Source organism: Equus caballus, chromosome 20 (genome assembly GCF_041296265.1).
Source record: "Equus caballus isolate H_3958 breed thoroughbred chromosome 20, TB-T2T, whole genome shotgun sequence".
NCBI classification, from domain to species: domain Eukaryota; kingdom Metazoa; phylum Chordata; class Mammalia; order Perissodactyla; family Equidae; genus Equus; species Equus caballus.
Window position 1 is genome coordinate 2353868 of NC_091703.1, and position 13872 is coordinate 2367739.

Consider the following 13872-nt stretch of genomic DNA (forward strand, 5'->3'; position numbering starts at 1 on the left):
GATATTACACATATTCTGAGATATAACCTTGTGTTAAAGGTGAGTGGGACAGACAGGATCAATCCAGGAAGAGGAAGTTGAAAGCTGTGGTTGAATGGTTGAATTATGGCTGCGAAGAGAGTATTTTGGGATGGAGAGAGACCTGCCTGTTTCTGCTAAAGACAGAGAGCACTTGAATCATTAGGAAATGGGGTATGGTAGAGGTGAGAGGTGGCGATGAGGTTTACCTTTTTGGTTGAAGAGGGCAGCATAGCCCCCGGGCCCAGGGTTATGAGGGGAACTGGTGTCATGAAGATAAACATCTTTGAAGAATTTGGTGAGATAATCGGAGTTGATTCAAGGGCATTGTGAGGCTCAGAGATCTGGAGAGGGAGGGGAGGAGTTCAGTTAGACACCCAAAGGACGAGGAAAGCGAAGATGAAGGGAGTGGAGTGTCCTTGAAGACCACACTAGGAAGGATGTCATGGGGAGGGGGCCGGTCAGCCTCTGCAGAGGAGCTGAGAGGCCCGGAGGCCCAGAAAAGGGATGAGGCCGTTGGATTTTTGCCAGAAGAATGTCACTGGTGGTTTCAATAAAAGTAGTTCCTCCAAGGTAAAGACGAGTGAACGAGGCTACTCAACTGAAAATTTATTGAGGGCAGGAAGATCTTTGTATTTCCCCAAAATACCTAGCCCAGAATATCATCTCTGAATTTTCACAACGGAGTTCTATGCTTCCCTGCCAAGAGCTTCAACCCACACCAGACTTCAAGCAATCTAGAATAACGCACCAGTGAGAAAATAGGAGTAACCTGAATCAAAAACGTGTTTATGGAATGAATTTTACAGTAAGAAAGAAGAGAATGGAGGGCTGACATGGATTGAGAGATTGAGTAAAGCAAAGGTCAAGAGACATTGTCATAGCATTTGACATAAACCAATGCGATCAGTCAGTCTTAACGTGTGTTAGTTGTCTGTTCTTAAGAAAATGTTTTTATAGTTTTGATTATATTTTTATCCCCCCAAAAGTATAAACTTCAGAAAAAAAAATGGAGACAAAAACAATTTATATAAATAATATGTGACCTCACCACACATGTTGGGATTTTCCCTAACTCTGGTGCATTTTTCTCAGTTAAGATCAGATCATGCATGCAATTTTGCATCCTGCTCTTTTCCTTTAACTTTATATTATAAGCATTTTCCCCAAGTTAACAAAAATTTTCATAAATATAACTTCCAAACTGTGTGACCGTACTAATGTGTATTTAATTGTTCCCCAGTGATTAGATATTTAAACTGACTCCAAGTTTTACAGCAGCAAATGCTGAGATAGACATTTTTGACAAAGTGTCCAACTGCCTTCTAGAAATGTGTTCCTTTTAGCCACACAGTTGTTGTCTCCTGTAGTCTCATTTAAATGGGTGTGCATTTGCTTTCTCTTTTTAATGATCATTCACTCGTTTACGCGTTTATTCAAAAACATTTACTGAGCATCTAATACATGTGGACACTGTTCTAGGTGCTGGCGATGCCAGTGAGTGAGGGCTTAGAAGCCACTGCCCTCATGGGGCTCACCCTCCGGGAGCAGAGATTAGCCGTCACAATGCCAACAAGTGAAGAAGTAGAGTGTGCAGAGCCAAGCAGAGCTGAGCGGAGAGAATAAGGCAAGTGTGAGTGTGTGAGGGTGAGTGAGGGCACACAGAGGGTCCCCACACGGTGATCTTTGAGTAAAGCCTGAAGGAAGACCAGGAGCAGGCACAGAAAACTGTGAAGAGCCTTCCAGAAGAGAGGTTATTAACGAGGCTGCCCGTGTGTCTCAATGTTGATCATATTGGGCTCATTTCATAAGGAGGCTTGTGGCCAAGGGCCGTTCTGAAGGCCAGCTCCTTCTGTGGACATCAGGCACCTCTAATAACCCTCAGTCTCAATGTGTGCACCCCTAAAATGGAACCCTAATGGCTACTTCACTTCCCCACTGGGTTAGACTGAGACATGATTGAGGAGTCAAGGAAGAAAGTCCCACTTGGTGAGCTGCAGACCAACGCAGCACTTTTTGGGGACCCCTGACCTCTCCTACAGTCCACCTGGCCATAGGCACAGTCCCTGACTGAATGTGTGGCCCCCGGGCTCCTCCTCCCAGTGTGGGCAGAACAGCTTTGTGTTTCAAAAACAGTTTAGCAGAAGAATTCTCCAAAATGTCACTGTATTCATGGGAAGCGCCCCTGTGTTTGTTCCCCCTTCGCCTGCTGACACCTGGTACCTGAGGATTCTCCTTCCTTTCCTCACGCTTCCAGCCCGAGTCTGCTCTGATGGGGTGTGACAGCCGACAGCATTTCCTCCAGGGCCAAGGAACCTGCAGCCTTAAAGGAAGTTACCTTGGGTTGTTCCCACCCAGGGCCACTCCAAAGCTGCACTGGATGAAACCTCCCTGGAGGGAAGTGATCAGCATCCATGGTCAGAGGAAACTTAGTTCCTCCTGACCTCCCCCTGCCCCCAACCTTACAAGTTTGGGGCAGGCAAATAGAGAAGCCTGCTATTAACCGCAATACCCACTGTGTTCAAGACGGTTCAGGAGTCCTCTGCCACCTCCCTGTCTGCTGGAGGGTCCCACATGCACACACCCAGCCTGTCCCCTATCTAACCTGCTTCTGAAGTGGATTCCAACTGCTTTTGACAGGACAATACACTCAAACATCCCTTCCGAATGTCAAACCCAAGTTGCCAAGTCAGACTTAGCCCCCTCCTTTGTAAACGTCGCTCCTCTGTCATTTTCTGTCCCCAGTTCTCAGCATGCGTGGTGTCCCCCTCTGCTGCCCACACTGCAGTGAGCCACGGCTCCCCACTCCAGTGCCTCCTTCTCTGTGGGCTCTGTGATCCCCAGGCCCAGCAATGCCTGTCTGTCCACCTGCACTGTCTTGCACCTCCAATCCATGTTGTACCCACTCTAAAGCTGCCTTCCTGACTAGAGTTGGATCGAGTCACTTCCTGGTCCAGAACTGTTAATGTGCCCCCCACACACACACACACTGCCCCCTTTCTCCCAGCTATGTTGTTCAAAGCGGGTGGTCCTAGTACCCCTGAATCAAAATCCCCCACTGCCTGATGGAAATGCACATTCCTAGGCATGCTGACTGAGTCTGTATCTCTGGGATCACAGTGACACTGCAGAACCAGCATCCTGCCAAAAAAGCACGAGTCCCTTAGTTGGTGTCAAGCCCTCCACGGTCCTCCCTTCTGGCCGCTTTACCTGAGTCCCCACCTCCACCCCAGACGACGCTCTCCTACCAATATCCCACGGTCACACTTCAGGACTCTGGCCACGATGGTCTCAGCCCAGACTGTCCTTTCCCTTCTTCTATGACACTGAAACCTTGTGACCTCAAGGTTCAGGTCAAATGCCATCTTCATGATGCTCTCTCTAGGCCCCTCTCCTTTCTGATCTTGTCATAAGTATATTTCATTCTGCTCTGTGTTTTCTCCTGCAGCTGAGTGGTGCATGCACAGTTCAGCGTGTAATGGGGGAAGGGGGTGGCTTCAGGTTGCGGTCACCCTGGGGTCTTCCTCGGTGCCTGTGCTGTGCTTCATGGACGCTCCCGTCTGAGACAGACTGCAGAGTCTCAGGAGAAAGTTGTGCTCTGTCAAGATTAAGGATGTCGTGCCAGCTTGAGACGGCCATGAGAAATGCCATGTACTTGCTGCCCACTTCAGGGCTCTGCTTAGCACGCCCTGCCTCCCCAGAGGGGAGAGGGCATCTGCAGCAACGTCTTATTGAGATCGGGCTTGTGGCCTAGACATGTCAGAGAGTCCCTCTGGAAAGGGAACTCAGAAAAATACAGTGGAATGTTCACCGTCCCCTAGGCAGGACAGCCCATGACGCCTTAAAGAAGAAAGGAATGGCACCATGGGTGTACAGGACTGACGGTGCCCCCAAACCACATCATGCAGTCATCTGCTTATACTTCTCTAAGAGACCTGGGCACAGTGGAGCTCACAGCCCCTGGAAAGGTAAGCGCCTCCTGTGGCTACACTGCTGCCCGTTGAGACATCTTCCTCAACCAGGCAAATGGCAAAGTGGACTCAGACCGTCAGGAGAGCTATGAGCCCGAGAGCAGGCAGGGACGTCGACAGAGTTCATGGAGCCTCATCACAAAAGACTAGGGAGGTATGTGTCTACAAAACCCATGGCAAAGAAAGTGCCAGAATTACTGAGATCTGTGCATGATAATTCAATATTTCAAGAATAGACTTTTTTCTGAAAATTAGTCACTAGGCTAATGCAAAAATAGCACCCACTAAATATACCCTCAGCAGCTGGGTGTGTTAAGGAGAGAATCAAACTAAACACATCTTGGAACTTAACGTTGCTGATGGACCCTGAAGTTGATTCTCAGAAGGAAGAAACACTGAAGGAATTGGGAAGTTTCTATTTAAAAAAAAAAGGATGGGGCCAGCCCGGTGGCGGAGTGGTTAAGTGCGCATGTTCCACTTCGGTGGCCCGGGGTTTGCCAGTTTGGATCCTGGGTGTGGACATGGCACCGCTTGGCAAAAGCCATTCTGTGGCAGTCGTCCCATGTATAAAGTAGAGGAAGATGGGCACAGATGTTAGCTCAGGGTCAGTCTTCCTCAGCAAAAAGAGGAGGACTGGCAGCAGATGTTAGGTCAGGGCTAATCTTCCTCAAAGAAAAAAGAAAAGGAATATCCATTTCTAATTTATAAAGAAGGAGGCAAGGAAGAATGTATTAGGGAGACTTTTGTTATAGATGCTACCAAAAAAGTAAAATTTTACCCAAAAGGGATGGCATATTAACTTACAAAATAAAAAGTTCATGTAAGTCGCAAATTGGCAAAACACAATGTTTTAAGCCTCCTGAAAGGTCTGTGCAGGTCTCCGACGATGGGCACGCCCAGGCACAACTTGCGAGGATTCATTTATGAAGCGGGACTACACTGTCAGGGACTGTGGTGACACACTCCTTGTTCAAGATAAAAGGAAAATACATCTTCCAAGAAAGCTGAATTGAAACGTTCACAGCACAGCCCCGCTGACACCTCATCGTCTATATAAGTTGGTTCCTTCTACACTTGACAGATGATACCAGATAAAAACAGAGAACCAAATTCAGTGAGCAGAAGTGAACAGACATGTCCAGGGGATTCATTCAAAATGCACTGCCCACTGGCTTTGAATGATGGTTTGCAAGGGGTTGAAGGAAAAAGCACAATGTTTTGAAGAGAAAGGGAATTTCTGGAGGGAGTTTCAAAACAGAAATTTCACTTTAAACTGGATGAAGGACACAGGCTAGCGCAGTAATTGCTGCCAGCCCCCTGGGAGCTGGGCGCCTGGGAGAGGCTGCAGGCACACAGAGAGCTCAAATCGCCCTTCCCAGCAGACGTCCAGGGCAATGGAGTTGCCCCCACACAACGGGCCCAGAAGGGGTGAGAGAAGAGAAGGACAGCTGAGGCCCACATAGGTCAGCAGGAGGAGAGGGAGGGGAGCTCACATCCCACGGGAGGTCTCAGATATTTCCGAGCAGAGTCGTCCTCTTAAAAGCCTCTGCTGTTCACGTAAAGTGCCATTATCTGGCGCTGTCTGATAAGCCTATGAGAAACAACTTACAGCAACAGACACCTTTCAAGAACACCAGAATGTGCTGTGCAATGTCCAGACTGAGCCTGTCAGCTGAATGCCACCAACACGATGTGTGTCCACTCCCACGGAGCCATGTGTCCCGTCGCTGGTCTTACTACCCTGCTCATATGTATCCTTTCAGACTTCAAAGGTTTGAGATGCAATGGCCAGGCAAAGTCCAAAATGCGAATCTGACTGAGCACCTGGGCCTGACGGTGCAAGGGTGCTTCGAGGGAGACAGAACAAGAATCACATTCACTCATTCGGCCGGCCCCACAAGCTGCAGGTGGAGGCAGAAACCTCCTCTAAGAGCGTGGGAAGGAAGATGCCCAGGCGGTGGTGTCTCACGCTCATCTTCTCCAGGAGCGGGGGGGTGGGGGTGAGAAGCAAGTGGGGCAAAGGCATGGGGCCTAGCGGACTGTGAGGAGTAAGTTATGGAGGAAAACAGCGCAGGCAACAGCCCAGCCTGCAGGCAGAAGCTGGATGGTGCCAACACAAGCCAGGCCGACTCTGTGTGGCTTTGCTTCCCTAGCCCAGCCTGAGTGTGGGAAAGGGAGCAAGGGGAGGTGGAAGTGGTGACGCCCCTGGGTGGGGCCTGGCAGAAAGGCTGGGGGAAAAGTCAGAGGCCAGGGGCTGCAGGCCTCAGCGAGGTGTGTGGCTGAGGGCTGTCCTCACGGCCCAGCTCATTCTGTTGACATCAGCCCCTCAGTCTCAGGAGTTCGTCTCTAAAATGGAATTATAATGCCCACTTCACTTCCCTCCTAGGTTATAGTAAAATGACTGAGGAAATTCTCTTCAGATGCGTCTCAAAGCCTCTGACATGTCAGAAACAGGGCTCAGTGTCACCAGCAGCTGCTGGGGATGAGAGTTGAGTGGGAGGACACCAAGCACGCCCATGAGCTCAGAAAGGGCAGATGTTCTTATCCATGGCCAGAGCGTGCAAGGGGAGGGGCTGGGCTCCCAGAGCGGATGGGCAGGCCTCGTGTTGTCCTCTGTGTCCCAAAGAACATCTGGGCTTGGATGACTGGGTGGGTTTGTGGGCACGTGCCCGCCACACTGCCTTTGGGGACCCCCCGGACAAAAACAGAAGGCTCTTGGAAGGCCAGCCCTTATTCCAGTTCAAAGACGCAAAGCAGGAATTCCACACCAAGCTTCCGAAGCTGTCGTTTCCATAGGTGCTGGTGGCTTTGCAGGACAGGAGGAGAGCATGAATCTAAGGTCCCATCCAAATCAAAGTGCCCCTGACTTGGCCTGGGCAGCCCCGGCACATTCGGAAACAGGACAGATCAGCTGCATGCATAAACGGCAGTCTTAGAACATTAAAAAGAAAATACATTCAGATTTTTTAGGCTAAACATACGTAGAGGGGAGTTGAAAGAGGATCTTTTGAGGGCCTGACGTCTGGGTTAAACGTACGACTCTCCTGCTAGAATCAGTGCTGTGTGTCAGGCGCTTTCAGCGCTGCGCGAGAGGCTGTTCCAACATGCAAAGCACGGAGCATGGGAGGAGCCATCAACTCCCAGTCTCCGATCCCCCCTGAGAATCCTCCCCCAGCAGCTCCCCCACCCACTCTGGGCACAGCCGCTCACGCCAACCTCCCTCCAGCTCCCGCAGCAGGCCTCAGGGGCCCTGGCCTATTTGTCCTTGCGCAGGGCTCCCCGACGTGCTCTTCCAGCCTGCCCTGCCGGGAAAAGCCCAGTTCTCCCATCGAAGTTCTGTCCTAATGTCACTTTTCCCATTAAACCTCCTTGCAAATTCCCAGCAGCCTCACCGCGAGGTGCTGGGTCCTGTGAGCCATGCGTGTGGTCTTTTTCCACCCTTATCCCACCGAGAGGTGCAGTGACCTCTAATGTGGCATCCCCTCCACCAGCCTCGGGAGAACTGGTCGAAGGCCTCAGGTGAAAAGGAACAAGTTGGTGAACTACACAGATGAGAACACTGAGGCCCAGAGGACGCATCCACCGCCCTCAGTCCCCATGGCCCGTGCTGGGAGGCACACCAGGTCGCTGGAGGAAGCAAGGATTTATTCCCTCGGTGGCTGGAAGCACTGCAGGAAGGCTGTCCCCAGGTTGCCCTGAGCCAGCAGAAGTGGCCCTCCCCCCTACCGAGGGCCAGCGCTGCCTTCATTTGGACTGCATGCAGAGGCTTCTCTTCTGCAAGACGACATGTACTCTCGGTCAGACTCTCCCCATCACTGCTGGCTGGCCACGAGGCCAATAACCAGGACAGCCTGGCTGGGGACATGCAGGGCATGCTAAGGGAACATAGGGACGGTGCCCTGACCCATAAACACTACAGACACCAGGTGTGCAGCACAGACACCAGGTGTGGCAGGACGGGGGGCACTCACGGGACTGGCTTCTGAGAGCGTGGGCCTGGGGTGGGGATTCAGGTAAGAGAGACAGGATTGTATACGCAGCAAGGCCTCCGGAGGTACTGGAAACATACAGGTAGCATGGTGCCCAGAAGGAGGAGAAAGTGATGACCCGAGTGAGGTAGAAACGCTACAGCCAGGTGGGCGGTGGGAGAAGGGACAGAAGGCACCAGAACTCTCCATCCCACACTCGTCCTCAGCAGGACCCTCAAGTCAGGGAGCCGAGGGGTGAAATTAGGAGCAACCTCACTATTGTCATTCCCAGTGACCACTTGGGGAAGATGTGCTTTGTCATCTCCAAAGCTGGGAGCTGGGATCTGTGAGGTTGGGGGTCCTGGTTCCAAAGGGGACACTATCCTCCAGGAGACAGAGTGAGAGGGCCCCTGAGCTCTAAGCTATGGCAGCCACCTGAGAGGCTCCTGGGGCAGGGGCCAGCAGGTGAGAAGTCACCATCTGGACCCTGCTCATCACAGATGTGGGCTGCTGGCATACAATAGGATGGGACACAAGTGACCCATTTGGGCTCCTCTCATGCCTGAGGAAGATTCTCCCTGAGCTAACATCCATGCCAATCTTCCTCTATTTTGAACGTGTGTTGCCACCACAGCATGGCCACTGACGAGCGGTGTAGGTCTGCGCCTGGGAACTGAACCCAGGCTGCCAAAGCTGAACGTGCAGAACTTAACCACTAGGCCATGGGGCCAGCCCCACCTTGTGCAGTTTTGATGACAAATGGTAAGTAGGGGTGCAGTGCTCCTGGACCAGCAAGGGCATTGTGACCAGGGATTCAAAGCCCTCAGAAATGAAGGTTTAGAGTTTGCCACCAAGCCAGCCACTGGCCCAACAGAGCTGCTGGCTAAAAGTGAAGGGATCTGGAAAGGACAGAGGAGGAGGCACAGTTGATAAATTTCAATTGGAGCCCCCAAAGCAGCTACAGTGGCAGGCTGTAATTTGACCTACCAATCTTCTTCTAAGCTTCCTCCAGGACAAGTTTGCCAGATAAACTACAGGATGTCCAGTTAAATTTGAATTTCAGACAATCAATGAACAGGTTTTTTAGTATGAGTATATCTCAAATATTGCATGGAACATACACTAAAAAAAAATTACTTATCTGAAATTCAAATTTAACTGAGAGTCCTATATTTTTATTTGCTAAACCTGACAACCCTATTCCAGGAAGAGAAACCACTGGAGGCTGGAGCAGCTGCTCCCAGGATGTCTAAGAGGAAGTGGGTCAAAGGAGAGCAAGAAGCAGACTTGGGTGGATGGCACCAGGCCCTGCTCCGATCCCCACTCGAGAGCAGAGATCCACCCCCAGCTCCCAGGCTGTCCCTGGAAGATGGCTCTCAGCAGGCGGCCCTTTTGGGGGGTTGTTCAGGTCAAGGAAACCACCCTGCCCAGTTCATGCCTCCTTCCAGGGGCAGCCTGCACCTGCAACTGGCCAGCCCAAGGAGCAAAGGCCTGTCGCTTCACCCCAGCTCCCATGGAGTAGGCACCTCCTACCGCAGAGCTCTCGGCAGTGTCGACTGAGGCTTTCTGGGAGGGCCCTGCATCTCAGCTCTCTTCCGCCAATCCTGCTTCCTTCCCCTGACTCCATGGTTATTCGACCCAAGAGCACCTCCTGATACACATCCCACAGCTAACCTCCATCTCAGGGTCTGCTGCTGCCCCCACTTAGAGGCTGAGGGAGGCCTCGGATCACACAGTATTCTTGTCACCACAAGCATGCCCTTAGAGGAAAGACATATTCACTTTTTGAGCTCATTGCTGGGAGCCACTCAGCACTTTTAGAGGCCCTGGTTCAAAGATGATCAAGAAACAATTCTGTTTCCAAATGCTAAGGGAGAAAAGGGACAGTGCCCCAGAGGGACTGCAGCACCCTTCCCACTGGATGTGGGGATGTCATCTCAAACATCCCCTGTCCAGTCCCCTGGAAACCTGTTCCTCCTCCAAACTTCTCTATTCAGGTTCTTGGTCACACCATTCCCCAATCTCTGAGCCTGGAAACTCCCCGGTAATCTTCACCACCTGGCTCGTCACCCACATCCACCCAGCGCTTGTGCACCCCCTCCCCTCCTCTGAGCACCCCTCCATCTGCCCTGTCCCTGCTCCTTGCCTCTTGCCTGAGTCCTCCTCGGCTCCTGGCCTTTCTCCTCTCCTACCTTACCCACACTACCGCCAGGCGGTTCTGCAGTGCAGTTCTCACCTCATAACAGGGAGGCATGAGTGCTACTGACGTAGCGACGTGAAGCTTAAAGAACCAGCACGAGTTCACCCTGTACGCTTGCTCTACGCCCTGTGACAAAGAACCTTCTAGATCCATGTTGCTTGGTCAGCCTGGATTCTCAGAGTGTGATGACAAGCAGTGAATAGCTCATGTGAACGAGAAGCAGCCCCACATGGTTGTAAGGCCCTGAGAGATGGGAGTTTGTCACCAGAGCATAATCTACTCTCTCCTGAAGATGCATTCCACCACCCAAGGTGCCCTCGGGTCTCAGAAGTAATACTGCATCTGTGACAAGTGACGGTGTGTTGTTTCACAATATTCAGCTGAAAGGACAGCTGATGAACTTTAGAACACACCAACATTCTGAACTGGTCCAAATGGGTGGAATTAGACACAGCTATTTGCTTTTCACCTACTGCTTCAATTTTCAGAAAGTTGCCCAAGGTTCTTGTAAACCATTTGCATTCTGGTTGGCTTGGTGAAGGGAGTTGGCAGTATCAAGTGGTCCCTTGTTAAAAGCCATGTCACTCGGTATGTAGACAGTGTAACAAGCCAGAGAGAAGGGAGACCCCTTAGAATGCTGGCACGAAGAGGAGACAAACAAAATGGTGTTTATAAACAAAGAGAACAGAGACAACATTGCCCTAGTGTCTTTGACTTTTTGACTTTTTATTACACCATTGATTAAAAGGACAAGTCTACTCTCCCATACGCCTGAAAGCGGATTATGCTCTGTGCCTGGGCAAAGCCCTGCGTGTTAGCTCTGCGGCCTGAGCGAGCTGCAACCTGGGCCTGAGCAACCTGTGCTCTGGGATCACTTAAGGCTGTAGCTCTGCAAGGCCCTTTGACAGAGGAGATCGGAGCCCTCGGCAAACCAAATTAGGAAAGTGTATACAGCTCTGTACGAAAAAAAGGTCAGCTTTATGGGTGGTATTGGTATTATCAAAAATTTATCACTTGACAAAGAAAGCTCAACTTAATTTCTTTAAACTGGTTGTGCAGGGAGAGCACTTAACACACAATTTCATTTCCAGAGTACTCCACCCAAAACCTCCCCTGTATGAGCAGCATAGGTTGGATTTTTTCAGAGGATTAAGCATTTGAGAGAACTGGCTGTGAAGCAGTACTGTTTCCTCTAATTTCCTCAAAGTGAATATCGCTTTGAGAAGAAGAGTGAAGAGAAGACCAGTGGTTAGGTTAGGGGCTCTAAAAAAAGGCTGCTTTCTTACTCTGAATTTACCAGAACCAGAAAGGCCGCTGGACTGCCATTAATAGTTTAAGTCAGAGCAGAAAGAAGAAAACAATGATTTAGGGTTTGAAGAAGGCTGATTCTGAAATATCAGAGCAGCAGGCAGGCAAACACCTGTAGACAAGGAAAAAGAAAGTTCACCAGAAGATATCCTGGGCAGACCATTCAGACGTCAGCAAACCTCTCCGAATCTCTTTCCTTATCTGTACAGTGGGGCTGAATATTGCCTGCCCTGCCCTCCAGGCACACTGCGTTGGGAGATCAAATGAGACACAGTCTTCGCTGAATGTTGAAGCAAAACATAAATGATAACAGTCCTGATTTGTTGAACACTCGGAGTTTGCGAGACATTGTGCTAAGCATCATTTCATTATCACAGCACATGAGGAGGCAAGAAAGCCACTACCTTCGTTGTACCTGGGAAGATAAGACTTGGGTTAAATAGTTCACCCAAGACCTCATGGGTCTGAACCAGGTCTAGCTGACCCTCATATTTGAGGATTTAATTATCAATAATACCATACAATACTACTACTAAACACGATACTATAATATCATATAATAATATACGACTATATGTCGTATACATCATTGTGCTGTACTAGTACCATACCATACACAGTACTAGATCACTATTGTATAGCATAGTATATACTACAGTATATTACCACGTTACTCTAGTACAATACAATGTATATTACTATACTATTACATACTATATATTACTATTTACAAAATAATATAATAATACAATAATAGTATAATAATACCACCATACAAGATGCCATGGTCAATGGTAATAATTAGCGTTGCATACACATATAGCCAAAGAGCATTAGAGGAGACAGTTATCCCACATGAGCTACATCATAACATTTTTAGTATTTTCCCGATTTTCTACAAGTAGTTAAAAATGACTGCCCTCAACTTTTTCAAGGACATATGTGCATTGTTTTTAACAAATTGTGGTACCCTCCCCTTTAAGAGAATGAATTAGTAAGAAAATAGTTTTATCCAAAACAAGGTTTCAATAATTTATTTTTCTGTGTCTAGTATGAGTTTTTCTAAAATATTTTTCTTACGTCTGAACGGATGATTTTGAGAGATTGGTTTTTAGACATTGCATGTAGGTAAATCCACCCTTATTACAGCCTCTCTACGACAACACGACCTGGGAACTGCAGTGCGGCGTCCAGATGAGGCTCCATCCGTAGCGCACGCCAGCGCGGGGGCAGTTCACTGAACGGCCTCCTCCCGGGGTGAGATGAGCGGCCTTTGTTTGGGACAGATATTCTAGTGACTGATTTCCTATTTGTTTGCACATTTTAACAAGGTGTGACATATAAAGATAACTGTCTTTTACCGAGGAACGCTTGGATTTTCTCAAGTGTGTGGGGGGAAGGTCAACTTTAAAACTTCTGTCCTTTTCCTTTCAACTATGACTAAGATGCCTTTGGTGAGCAACTGGCACGCGGACTGCTCACCCCCTCTCCTTCCCCAGGGGTAATGAGGACATCAAGAGTTTTAGTGATTAAAATATATTATTCTTTGTATTCATCTCATCATTAAAAAAAAAATCACTTCCAGTAGATCAAAATGACAATGAATAAACCAGAAGATGGCGTTGAAGATTAGCAATCACAATTTAAAACAAGGTAAATGCTGTGAAGTTTCAGAAAGTTTCATACAATGAGTGTTGTTTTGAACTTCTAAAAGTAGATGACTGAGGAAAATGTTGAAACTAACTAAAGCCGGTGCAGAGGACACGTGTACGAAAGTGCCAAAAGCTCTCGTTTGCCATTTTTGTTTTTAGCAATCTCTCTCTGTCTGTTGTTTGTGAACACACTGGAGACAAGTAATTCTCTCATTAAAAAGTAATGCAACATAAAGGTGCAATCTCTGCTTCCTTGACTGAGTACCCCAAGTGCCTAGAACTGTTCCAGATAAGCAGTGGGTGCTCAAAAAATGTTTGTGGAATGAATGAATCTGTGAAAGGAGAAGAAAGGAAGAAAAACAGGGTGTGACCAGAATTTTCTCTGAACAAAACCCCGTTGTTTATTACATAGACTCTGATAATGGAAAACTTACTTGGGTGAATAAAAATACGGCATCCTGTTAATTTCTGAGAAAGTCTGCCAGTGTTAGGAAAAGCAGACCCAGTCTGTGTCCCACTGCCTGTTTGGCTCCAGCCTAACCTTATTTGTTTCTTTGGGTAGGAGACATTGACCCAATATATAAGATTAAAAGAAAAACTGAGAAATAAGTGAAATCAAAAGTTTTTCAAAAGTTGCGAATTGACCTGGGGTGGTGGTGGTCTAAAATCATATAGAAACCGCTGATCTGGCGTTTACCTGCAGTTGCTAAGGACATAAACATGCTCTCAACACCCAAGACGCTCTGGGGAGAGTG